The sequence below is a fragment of the Amphiura filiformis genome, chromosome 20, assembly GCF_039555335.1.
Source record: "Amphiura filiformis chromosome 20, Afil_fr2py, whole genome shotgun sequence".
In the NCBI taxonomy this organism is placed as follows: Eukaryota; Metazoa; Echinodermata; class Ophiuroidea; order Amphilepidida; family Amphiuridae; genus Amphiura; species Amphiura filiformis.
In genome coordinates this window covers 53,183,733-53,197,889 of record NC_092647.1, presented here as the reverse complement: position 1 = coordinate 53,197,889, position 14,157 = coordinate 53,183,733, and the positions used below count along the sequence as shown (strand labels likewise).

Sequence of the window (14,157 nt, the reverse complement as noted above, 5' to 3'; positions counted from 1 at the left end):
AAGATCTAGTTAAGTCCGGTGAAAATGTGAAAGCTTCAAGTTCAGGTTCCGTTTATATCTACTTCAGCATGAACACATAAACATTCAACTAGTACATGCAAGAAAAAGTACGACTTACAAAATATGTCGATTTGTGTTAAGCTGTATTTTAAAACGTCAAGATTGCCTTTGCAAAAGACGCTTTTGCGCATGTGTGTAACGTACCTTTCTGTCAGAGCACTAAATCGATTTGTCGACTTTTATTTAAAAGCGATGTCGCTATTTTCGTTTATAAAAGCGTCTGAGCTTATCACGTGAACAACATTAACTAATACTTCCTTGCAACTGAGGCATATGTGATATACTCTTGATATACCCATACATTACCATTAATACTAACATTACCACTACCACTGAATTAACCAACATTAAACACTAACTCTAAATCGCACCGCAGTTCCTAAACCTAATCATTTATTTCAATCCTAACCTAACCCTAAATCCTAATAAAACAACTCTGAAATTCAAATTATACTTACCTTTGCCGACCATGGTTCTACAAATTCATTCAGTACTGTGACCATTATAATTTGCCAAATTAAATCATGTAAATCAGTTCATAAACTCCTGATATACTACATGTATATAAGATACCATCCAAATACATATTATGCCAATTTCAATTCCATCTCCACGGAGCTATTGTTAAGTCAGTTGCGTTGGAAGTGCAACGACCTCATGTTATCGTACTCAACAGGTATAAATTCAAACGAGATGATAGCAGTGATTGAAGTCGCTCAGTTAATAGCTTCTCATTGTTTGTAATAGTGATTTCAGTTTTGGACAACTTTTAAACTCCACAATGTTTTAAAAGATGATGATTTAGCCAAAATACTGTTGTAAGGTAAGTGCACAATACGTCAGCACTGTGCTTTTCACGAGCTATCATGAAATATTAACGACACCTGGTTAAGAAGCGGGTGTGTGTGTATAATCTGCAAATATTGTAGCAGGCTAATTGTTCCGCTATTGATCGAGTGGATGGCAAAATACGAAAACCACAATTTGTGCTTGACAATCAGGTACATCCACAGTCATATATCAGTAAATTTACTTAAATTCGTAAATGTGCCTAAATATTATGCTATTGAGTCATCATGATATTTTTAGTCTGTAAAAGTGAAAACACAATGGACGAAGATACCACTCTGGTTATCACAAACACGATTGTCCTCAATAAGCTAAGAAGGTCTTGAAGGTCAAATATATCGTTTTTGATTCCATTATTGTCCATTGATTTATAATATAAACATAATGACTTTCGGGATGACGTACGTAACCATGTTCATGAACTAATAACTTCTGAATGTTCCTAAAGTATCAATTCGATGGTGCCGTGAAGTCTTTTATTCTGTCCGACATGATCGACGCATAACAATATGATACGTAAACTATGGAGCAGCGTTAACAGAATCGTGCATGTATACAGCAATTTCTTTTTGAGAATGTAGTTGCCTTTGCCGCCAATTGCCGCATTTTTGTCGCATGTTCTTGTAACACGCAAAAGTGTTGTAATTACCGGGAAAGCAAAGACGTGCAGAAATGGAAATTGGACATAGCCCGCGAATCATCTATATGTAAAATGATCAAATAAGCAGTAATAATAACACCAAATAATCATATCAGTTTATAATGATTTATAATTTCAAAGTATGACAGGTTACATGTACATGTTGCACATGAACACAGATGAAAATGGCATGCTAAAGTTCCAAAACATGTAAAATTAACTATATTAATTTCACACAGAAATTTGACATATGTCAGTGAACAGTTTTAGCAATATTTCATTTGTTTTTTCAGAAGGCGACCTAATTTATCTTCCAGGTTTTATTTGTAACATTGATAATAAATACACATTGCAACACGTATATAAGACAAGTAGGTGACTGTTAAAGTTGACTTAGTTTCTAGCGTTACAATGACACACGCACCTGCAACTCAACTAAATCGATAAAATGTGTCGCATCGGCAAAGTAGTACCAAATGTGAGCAATTTTGTGATCAGAACGTTATTTACTTTGCTGTTAGTGAAGTACTTCTATTACTCTTATCTCTGTCTTTCCAATCACTCTACCTTTTTTCCTTTTCACTTATTTTTCTCCTCGCACTCTTCTAGGTTTAGATTGATATTTACGGCGCAGGGTAAAATGGTAAATCAAATTTATTCATAATGCGTTTAAGCGCGCATTCAAGTATGTTAAATGCTTTTAAAAGATAAATAAATCTTCCTTCAGTTTATGGCTACTGGGAAGTCCTTGTATGGATTAATTACCCGCATGTTACATGCTTCCATTGATGTAAGCGAGGCTCACGAGTGCACCAGAGGGCCACAATCTTGTATGCTGCAACACGAATCAATTAAATCTTGATCGTTTTACAAAGATTTTTTGATGCTTATGAGCGCGTGTGTAGATTTCAAAAACGCGGTAGCAAATCATTTGATTTATTATTGTAAAATAATCGCTGGAAGATCCAGTATGTTTAACTTTGTCACCGTGTAAATTAAATGGAAAATTGTTGACCTCGATCTTGGTATAATAGCCATAATGTTTATGTATTTTAAGCAGCATGGCGGTACATATGTCTGAAACCAGTATACGGAGTTTCAATAATGTGTGGGCAGGTTTAATGGCTTTGAAAAATAATGAAAATGTGTATTGCTCGGTAAACGACTCGTTTTACACTAATAAGTAATCAATCAAGATGCATCTACTGTAATTTAACAAACATGACAGAGTTTGCTTACTTTGAACCGCACATGCATATCTTTTCTGGTAATCCGTAGCTATTATTTCCTAATAACTCTGTGACCCCATTCGCCTTAAAAGTGATGATATAATAGGATTAACTACCATAACAATATTTTAAAACAATTTTTGAATATATCGAACTGCACTAGTACGTTCACGAGGTACCTCTGCATAGATGTCAAACGATACGCCACTGTTACATCATCACTTCTACGGCGAATGCTCAAAATACAAGCATCGATTTCTGGAGTTGTTATCAGCAGCATCCTTAATTAAGGCATATTTATAACTTAAAAATAAAAATGGGTTTTGTGTTTCTCTTAAATCGAGCCAGGGAATGTCCAATGTGCTCATTACATCAACACCTACACACCCACCACGCCAATACATTGTCTTTACCACAACAATCCCATTACACCCCTCGTACACATACCAAAACAATGCGTATTTCTACGAGTGACGTTTCAATTAACTTTGAAAGTTGTTCAGAGAATTCTTTTATTGAGTCCAATTTCATGATTAGAATTGGTAAATTATCGCCATAATAATATATGAGCAATACTTCATGGTTAATCCTGATGAAGTTCGTGTCGATAGGCTGAGGTTCAATACCACTAATTCTCTATGACACAGTTTTCAATGGAAAAATAGAGTAATTTCAAGCACGATTTTCTCATAATTATATTATGAAACTCTCACAACAAAAAGACGTTTTTATCAATTTTAATTGAGTAGGAGGTTGAATCCACAAATGATCAAAATTTCAACATTATGATGATCTGAGACTTTTCTTGTTTTAACCACTGAAGTGATTTGGGGGGAACTGGTTGTCAAAATTATAAAATGATAAATGTAATTTCTGCACGTTACTCTGACGTTTGGACAGTTCTGGCTATATAGCTTGGCATTTTTCAGTGATTTTTAGGTAACTCTTTCATGCAATAAAATAGTCCCTCCTTTTTTCAAGCACTGCCCAGCTGTAATAAGTCAACTTATAAATTGAAAAGTGATCATTACACTTCCCTTAAGACTATCTGCAAAGCATGTACCTTATTGTGCGACGAAGATAGATAGTCTTTTTTTGGTCCCTTTCTAGCATCAGCTTCCAAATTATTGCTCTCCTTATGTTATCAATACACACGTGACCTTGAACAATATTGTTTTTAAAAATAACAGTCCGGAAGGTTCCGAAAAACATCATAATGACATAAAGCGGACGAAAGAATTTTATTTGGTGTTTAGTTGAAATATACTCGTAAGTAAAGAAAGTGTGGTACGGATAAATTCAAAATATTTTACCACTTAACCTGATAAACTAGTCTGTTCTGAAATATCAATAAGTATTCCAAAATGTGCAATCCATTTATATGAAGAACACACCGTCATTGACTGAGTGAGACATAGTTTTCTTTTTTGCCTGAAGTCAAGCGAAATAAATCATATTCAAAGTCGTTATTAATAGAATCAGAGCTATTATGTAAATGGATCCTCCCTTTCAATTTTCGACACGTATTCTATTTTTAGGGTCACATACATAATAGTGCTTCATACACTTTGCAAAATTGAGGTGAACCACCATTTAACGTCAATATTCTACCAAATTTTACAACACTGCCAATAAAGATACTTATAGAAGATTTACAAAATATTATAGTTCTTATTATTGATTGTGATTTTTTTATATATTTTCATTAAGTACTTTTACAGCCATATAACATAATGTCTTAAATCAAGACATTATGTTATATGGCTGTAGATTAAATACCATTCGAACCGATTCTGTTCAAAAAGCGCGTATTAGGAAAATCGCCATTGAACGTCGATTATCACGATTTTAATCATAAGTCCATGTGCATTGCTCTGTCCTTCAAATTCTACATAAAATGTATAATTGTCCAGAAGTTTGTTAAAATCCATTATTATCAAAGATGTTATTGATTGTAGATTTCCGATACAAGTCATTTAGTACGTTAAAGAATACTAATGTATCGCTCTGTATAAAAGAGAAAAGACCGTTCTTCACACCCCATGAATTTGAAGGCGCAACCAGGCATGGAGGAAATTATCGGTAATTATCATGTTAAACTTTTTAAATGGCATTTCTCTCTAAATTTCCGTTACTATCTTCCCGACCATAATATAAAAAAATTAAATTTTAAATTTGGTGTGGATTGCCACGGGCGTAGCCAGCTTTCTTTGTCGAGGGAGGGGGGGGGGGGCATTTTGGGGCACTGACGAAAAATTTCCTGGTTACGTTAATTTGACACGGTATTATCGGTGAGATGTTTATAATATAGGCCTAATGTATACAATTTTGAATTTTACACATTATTTTGGCCCATGATCGGGGTGAAAAGGATTTTATTGTAAAAATGTGCGCGCGTAGCGTGCAAAATTTATTTTGGCCCATGATCAGGTATTTTGAAGGACTCGATAGATAATGATTGTTTGCGTACTTGTAGTGTAAAAAATTGATACCAGGACATAAAAGTGTTGAAGAAGGTGGTGTGGGCTGGCCAGGGGTACAGTGGGTGATGTCGGGATTTGTCCATCAGGTTTAAAATATGGTTTTTAACTTTTTCGATCAATGTTGAAAATATATAGAAGAATATTGAGCCAATCCCATCGTACACGTGCACTGCCACATTGTATTGAAGCCATAAATATGTATGATTTCGATTTTGTTATAAATTTTGTTATTCTTTGGCAATAATAACAAGTGTCAAGAGGACGTGTTCTGATATTTTAAGCCAAAATAATGAGATACATTGAAAGAAAACCACTTAGCCACTGTGGAGCTCTATGGCGGGAATTGGTAAATGAATCCGGGATCCCCGCCTTTATTCAAAAACTCTTACACTTATTTCTAATTCATAACCTCATTAATAAACGCCCCTCGGGATATTCTTCGGTTCCAAAAGGCAAAATGTTTAGATTTTTCACAATGCCCTCCAAATAACCGATGCGCAGTTATTAACCTCTAATTAGAACCACCATTACACATATGGAGGCAAGCAAGGTAAGTATCTTCATGAAGTGCGTCAGTATTGCGGGATTCGAACCCAAGACCTCGAGCTTCTTCACAATACTAACGACGCGTCGTTAGTATTGCGAAGAAGCTCGAGGCGTCGCGACGCCTCGTTAATATAAGAAGCGGTTGTGGATGCACTCCGTGGAAAACGTCACAGGCTAATCAGGGGGGTAGCCAGCTTTCTCGGTCATGGGAGGGAAGAAATTAAATTTCGGGGCACAAACGAAAACAATTGCAGTTGCATCATACAATACATAATTATACCGGTTTTGTTTTTAGAGAGACGATGTGTGTGAGTAGCGCTAGCGCGCATAAATGTATTTTACACTATTTTTGCCCCTGATCGGGATGAAAAGGGCGTTACTGTGACAATGAGCCCCCTTTTCTTTTCCTTTGCCCTCCAGATTTTCTCTTTCATTTTTTGTCAGAGGGGCACTTTTTTCTTTCATTTTTGTCAGGAGGCTACGCTACTGAGGCTAATTGTCCCAATCTCGGGGTAGCAAAATACGAGAACCGCGTTCGATCTGCACATGATAACCACGTCAACAGTCATATATCCGTCAATTAACTTAAGGTCGTAAATGTGATGTGACGTGAATGATATAATTATTTGTACTTTGTAACCAAATAATAGCGTAACCCAGTTACTTGTACTTGTTACTTAATGTCAATGGGGCAATGAATTTTATATCAACCCTTATGCCCTCAGTCAGGGAGCTGGGTTCTAACAACACCTACATTCCTAATAAAGTGATAAAGTTACATCGTACTTTTACGTTAACTGCTGGTGAATTTCCTGTCGATCCTCCTAGGGTTTAAACATGAGACCCAGGATGAATACGTATGACAGAATGATAAAGTACATCACGATGTGTAAAACTCAAGGGCGGAAGATACCACGAACACTACTGTTCTCAAAGCTAAAATGATAAAAGCTAATTGAAGGTCAAAAATGTCGTGCTTTTTTCTTCTTTTTTTTGCTCCCGTTATTAGCCATTGATTTGTATAGCAACAGAATGTCTTTCGAGATGACGTACTTAACCGTGTGCATGAACTATTTCAATTCTTAATGTTCCTAAAGTACAATTCGATGACGCTGTAAAGTATTATACTCTATCCGACATGATCTTCGAAGAACGTTATAATATGTCAAATATGGAGCAGCGTTAACAGAAGAGGACTATGTAAACTGCTATTGTTGTTTGAGAAGGTATTTGCCTTTGCCGGCAATTACCAAACTTTAGTCGCATGTGCTCCGAACATGCAGAAGTGTGGCATTTGACTACAAAGAAAAAGACCCACTGAAAGAGAAATTGTTGTATACATAGTCGTGAATCAATTAGCGTCTGTTGAATGGATTAATAACCAGTAATAATAACAAATTACCAGGGGCTTAGCAAGAGCATCAGAGGCCCATGGACAAGGAGCAGTACGGGCCCTTTTAACAAGGACGGGATTTACCTTATGGGGCCCCGAACTCACGTGCCGAGAAAGGCATGTGCACTCAATTCAGTGGCCAAGGTTTGGTTTACGTATACTATAGAGGCGGACTAACATATCTTGTTCCCGATATTACTAGGACATTTGCACGCGAAAAAAAAATTCAATTTCAGACTATTTTAGCACAAGATCAATATGAAGTTCGCTATTTTAATGCTTGCTATGCCCCTGCAAATTACTATATCAGTCTACAATGGTTAATACTCCCAAAGAATAGCAGATTATATGACTTGTACACGAACAGAATAAAAAATAGTATGTTGAAGTTCCTTTAATATAAACTATACGCACCACATAATACTTTCGGTTTTCACTTAGAGATTCGGCATATGTGAGTGAACATTTTCTTCAGCAATATTTCATTTTTTATTATCAGAAGGCGACCTGATTTTCCTGGTATTATTTGTAACATTGATAATAAATACACATTACAAGACGTATGTAAGACAAGTAGGTGACTGTTAAAGTTGACTTAGTTTCTAGCGTTACAATGACACACGCACCTGCAACTCAGCTAAATCGATCAAATGTGTCGCATCGGCAAAGTAGTACCAAATGTGAGCAATTTTATGATCAGAACGTTATTTACTTTGCTGTTAGTGAAGTACTTTTACTACTCTAATCTCTTGTCTTTTCACTTACTGTCTCCCCTTTATCTTTTTTCCCTCGCACTTTTCTCGGTTTAGATTGGTATTTATGGCACAGGAAAAATGGTAAATCAAATTTATTCATAAAACGTTGAAAATGTTCAAGCGCAGTTCAAGTATCTTTTAAAAGAAAAATAAGTATTCCTTAATCTAAGCTAAGGCTACTGGGAAGTCCTGAAATAAATTTATTACCCTGATGTTAAAGATTTGCGTTGATGTTATCGTTGGTAGACGAGACTCATGAGCACACCAGAGGGCCACAACCTTGTAATGCGTCTAACCGCAGCATGCAGCAACTGAGTCTATCAAATCTTGATCGTTTTACAAAGATTGCATGTTTTTTCTAATGCTTATGCAATAAGTGTGCATATAGGTTTCAAAGAAAGCCGGTAGTAAATCGTTTGAATTATTATTATAAAATAATAGCTAGACAAATTACAACCTTGAGATCGAGCAACTTAAACGGCAAATCGTTGACTTCGATCGTGGGATAATAGCCAATATATAAATGATCATGTATATATTTCCTAGCATTTTATTGTTTTAATCTTCACGGAAGTTCGTATGTCGGAAAGCATTATATGGAGCTTTCAATAATGTGTGGGCAGGTTTAATATCTTGGAAAAGTAATGAAAATGTGTATCGCTCGGTAAACGACTCATTTTACACTGTATAGAAAGTAATCAATCAAGATGCATCTACTGTAATAACACAAACATGACGGAGTTCTCATACATGAAACCAACCATGCAGATCTATACTGGCAACCCGTAGTTATGATTTCCTAAATGAACCCTGTGGCCGACACTCAACTTACACGCATCAATTTGTCGAATTGTCATCAACAACATCCTTCAGGCGTATTGATAACTTTGAAATATTAAGAGCAATGGCGTATGTCTTCCTCTGAAATCGAACCAGAGAATCAAGCTATGTCCAATGTGCAGCATTCATTTACATCTACACACCCACTTTACACCACGCCCACACACTGCCAAATCATTTTGTTTAAACACCCACAACAGACCCTCTTTTATACCGTACAAGTACACATCCCAAACCTATGCGTAGTCCCACGAGTAACGTCAAATTATAGTATAACTTTTGAAAGTTGTTCAGAGAATTCTTTTATTGATTGGGGAATCGGTATCCTGATGAAGTCTGTGTGGGTAATCTGAGAAACTGAACATTGTCGGAGCGATGCCTAAGCTAACGGTATTTGTACTCAAATATTGAGAAAGGTGTGGGTTCAATACGTAAGAACTCAAGGATCATTGTAATGGGTTTTCCCACATGTGCATGATTTTTCCTGGGAGGGAGGAAATAGCGAAAACTTTTATCATAAATCAATAAATGCGATATACATGTATATGGAAATTGTACATGTGACCACTGGTTTCCTGGACTCATTTCCTATATAGATCAATGCTGGGCCATAAGCAAAATTACTGAATTAGAAAAATATGGCATGAAGGCTTTGACTCGCTTTAACGGTTAAACGGTAATAGTAACGCAGTACCTTATTATATTGTGTGAAGAGGATAGTCTTAACTGGTTTCTTCTTGTAAACGATGGTAAAAGAAATTAAATATTGTTACTTATAACTACAAAAGATATTTCTTACCATTTAACCGCATTATTTTTTATAGAATATATGCAATCATTAACTGCTGATAAACTGTTAATTTGTCGATAGAATGAGAAACCTAAATATTCGTGTCCATCTGTGAGTAAATCAATGACCAGAATTTAGGAGCCATAGTTGTCTAGTTTTGGCTATTTACTTCTTAATATCAATATAAGTATATTGGCTTTATAGGAAATAAGTCAAGGAAGCAAGTAATCGCATATTTCAATATGTCTTACGGTTCTTGAGCTCAGATCAATATAATATGAAAACGAATGTTTTGGATATTTTCCCCCTCCTGAGATAAATCATGCCCATTGAGCGGAAATTACACTCCTTATATCAAGCCTTGAGATCTCCTTTATAGAATTCACCATTTTTCTAAGTATTTGAGTGGAAACACTGATAGGTCATGCTCCCTCCGACCGTCTGAGATGTAAGAAAATAAGAAAACGCATCACCATTGACTGGGTGTAAATTAGTATTTTCTTTCTGCCTCATTTCAAACAGAAAGAAAAGCATGTTCAAGGCCTTTCTTAACTCTCTCCACGCTGATGTCGACTGCAGACAACAAGTTTTAAAAAAAATCAAAAATTCAAAAATTTCAGAATTGTCAATTTTCATGACCATATTTGGAATCAGCATGAAAAATGTATTAAAATGAGTACAAACAAGCCTAGTATTGGTTCAGGGGTTCTTAAGATAGCTCTTGATATTTCGACAAAATATCTCAAAACTTGGACTTTTTATGTTGAAGCTTATGGCTAGCGCCCATGTAGAGCATTAATAGAATCAGAACTATTAGCAAAAAGGATCGTCCCTTCTACTTTTCGACACGTATTCTATTTTACAGAGTCAAATATAATTGTATATTTCCTAGTGTTTCAAAACGTTCATGTACACTTGGCAAAACTGACAGGAATTATCATTCAACGTTAAAATTCTACCAAATTGAGTGGTTTGTGAATATCTACTCTTCGAAATGAAATGAAGAAATATAATTAGAGAGTTGCTTTTCCAGGTTAAATTGGAAGAATTTATCTGATAGAGCTGATGACAATGGCTAATCCACCTGAACATTTCATACCAATTTTGGTGAGAATGGCGTTATGAATGCATTTTAAAAAAATGGGAAAATATACTTAAGGTATTCTGCTTTAGAATACCGACGAGGATGATTAAACTCAAGGTATACTATTTTGTTTAAAAATGTATCACTGTATATAGCAATTATGTTTATAAATAAATATTATTTTTTTTATTCCTGAGAGGAAACATAGACTTAACAAGAATTAGAGTTGTTAGTATTGATTGTGGATATTTAGAATTGTTTCCTTAAGTACTTAATTGGGCATATCTTGCCATTAAGCTATGGTTGCTTAAATGTTTTAAACGATTTAAACCGACTCTGATCAAAACAAATATTTATTAGGAAAAGCACCATTGAACATCAATTATTACGCTTTTGAGCATTGAACATTGCGACTTCAATATTCTATATACGTCAATATAGGATCAAGTAAATTGCTCTGTTCTTCAATATTTACCTAAATGTACTATCGTTGTACCTAAATTTGTCCAAATCAATTATTATCATCAACGTTATTGATTGTGGATTTACAATACAACTCATTTAGTACGTGAAAGAATGTTAATGTATTGCTCTGTATCAAAGGGAAAATGATCGTTATTCACGCCCCATGAATTTAAAGGCGCAACAAAGCATGGTGGAAACTTTGTCAGATCGTTCACTTTCTGTACGACTAAGAGCGCATACGCTACCAATTTTACCAAGTTGCCTATGGATTGTGGATGTATATTTTTCGTTAGCGTTAGCGTTCTGACTTCTTATTAGAAGTTGAAGGAACTTAACCATTTTGGGCGATAATCCTTAATTTACTTTTTACACCTATTAAGTTATCGCTTGTTTATATGCCGGTTCTGTCCCTTTGTCTGTGATCATGGCACTGTGCAAAAACGAGTTGTATATCCTTATTCAAAAAAGCGATTTTATATCCATTAGCAAACAAATGACATTTTTCAAAGTAAAATGTGGGACATTTTGGGATAAAATTAATATCAACCCAATGCTTATCTGAGATATTAAAACGTAATTCTACTTTGTCACCTTGATTTTGCCTGGTATGTTAACGTGTGTATTATAGATTTAAAGAAAAAAGTGGTGTTATTCTTTTGCTTTAGGATTAAATCTGTAGCCTGAGAATAACGCTAAATCTTACTTTTTTGTTCAATTTTTCACTCTTACTCTTTGTATTGAATTTGAATTTATATAGCTTCGCTGTGCATTCAGTAGCACAACACGATCTCACGCTTATACTCAAGCAGCAGTTGCAACAAAAACTGAGTGCAACTTAAACACAAAACGATAACAAAATCGAAATGATGCAGAAATGCATTTCCCTTTCACATTTTCTAGATCAATCAAGCCTCAGGCTACCTATGTGTGTAACATAAACAATGTTTCACATTCAATAATAATTTGCTTTTGTAAAACAATGTTCAAAGAAAATATTAATCAATCTGTGTTCCAAATTCAGAATCTTGGGTATTCTAATTAAAAGACTTTTTATCGCAAGATGTTATGACTTTTGAACGACTTTTGGCATTCTTTGATAAAAAAAATACGTGACTTTTATACGAAAAAGGCTCCAAAACAAAATCACCCTAGCGTGATATTTCGAAACCGTTAATACAAGTAAAAATGTAAAAACTTACCCACTACGCCTCGATTCCAGCAAATGATCTATTAGGAAATACTCCTGACAATCTGATCCAGCAGAAATCAGTAGGTAAACCGATACGTAGCAATCACCAAGGTGGAAGAGAATAAAACCTTCCTAGGGAATCGGCGCGGTTGTTACACACTTACTAACAGTGTAAGCGATATTTACTAGCGTTTTAAACTACACTTTTTCCCGTGGTCGCAATTACTTAACACAGGCATATGAGGGGAGTTAACTCCACAGATACAACACGCAGGAAAGTAGATATATAACAGCAAGTTATAACTCAAAGAACCAACGTAAAAGTGGATTCCTCGACGACAGTATACTTGGTATTTAAGTTTTATTGACGCCATCTACGGCGAATTGTTGCGGAATTTGTGACGCCAAAGTATTTTAGTGAGAGATTGTTATTAGCCTTACATTAGTTTATTTGACTGTAGCGCGATGAGTCTAGATATAACCTTAAATTGGTAAGATACATTGAACACAGTGATCATTATTGGTTCTAGTATCACTAGTTATTGATGCTTAGAATAGCTGTGCAGGTAAACCTGCTCTGGACAAAATGTATAAGAGTATGGGAAAGAAAGTGCATTTAAATGATGACCTTGTATTTTCTCACTTTATATTAACTCTTTAATGCTAATTTGATGCGCCCTGAGTAATTTAATTTGATCTTAGTATTTACATTTAAAAACTATAGAGGGTATGCAATACGACGTCACTCATAACAGAGTCATCCTCATTTAAATAAAATTCTGTCCTCCATAAGGTACCACGAGAAAATTCGCATGACAATACAATAAAACGTGTGAAAGGTATGAATGGTTGTGGAATCGATCTAGAGACCTGTCCCTCAGTCATCTTAAGTTGTCTTAGAACTGTCCTCCAACATGGCTACCATTTCAATTGTTATACCGTTCCGGTTAGTTTATTGCATACACTCTATTTCATAAAAGATGGGAATTCCCTCGCATACCTGTAATCAAATTGAGTCATAATAACAACGTCAGTCAGACCTGTTTATGGATCTGAAATCCCCAAATGTCACAGGTTGTCCATTGCATTGCATTGCATTGCATTGCATTGCATTACATTGCATTGCATTGCATTGCATTGCATTGCATTGCATTGCATTGCATTGCATTGCATTGCATTGCATGGCATTGCATTGCATTGCATGATCTTTAAACTGTGACTTTCGAGTTTGGTTTTAATAGGAGAAGCCAGAGATTTTCGGGGCGTTATATGAATTGAATGTTGTAGTGGGCTATAATGTGATTATAGTATATGTGCCTTCAAGGAACCAGATATAGTTTTATGAAGGATGTGCTACTATCCGGATATCATTTTTTCAAAGTCCCCCGTCCCCGCCCCCAAAACGGAAGGTATTATTTTGTCGACTTGCTGAATTCTGACAAATACCCATTTCCTGAGGAGAGTAAGTGAATGGTAAAAGCAGCACCATTTTGGAAATTATCATCTGTGCAAGGATTTTGTACGCAAGGGATATATATTACACAAGTCGACAGTGGTCTTCGCTAGACTAGCTTGAATCAGAATATACATAAGTCATACACCCGGTTGGGTGCAACAGAACTTTATAATCAACAAGAAGAAGAAGACTGCCGATGCCGGATAAATAAATATTACGAGGGGCAGTCAGTATGTTTTAAGAGTTGACTCGTGACGTCATTTGTGGATCGTTTTCATGGCATTTCTCAATGATTACATAAACACTGTACCTTTGTCTTTCAAACAACACATGTAAAAATTATATCACACACATGATTACGTAACAGCATTAGCATAA

The 14,157-nt window shown here is 35.5% G+C and overlaps 1 protein-coding gene across 1 annotated transcript in view; it reads right to left on the bottom strand.

The window, feature by feature from the left end:
- LOC140141999 (uncharacterized) overlaps positions 1-12,657 on the bottom strand; it is a 199,734-nt gene extending 187,077 nt beyond the window's left edge. Inside the window, exon 1 of the mRNA XM_072163898.1 lies at positions 12,334-12,657. The gene's annotated coding sequence lies outside the window, so the exon portion shown is untranslated. The remainder of the gene's footprint in view (positions 1-12,333) is intronic.
- Between the last annotated feature and the right edge of the window lie 1,500 nt (positions 12,658-14,157).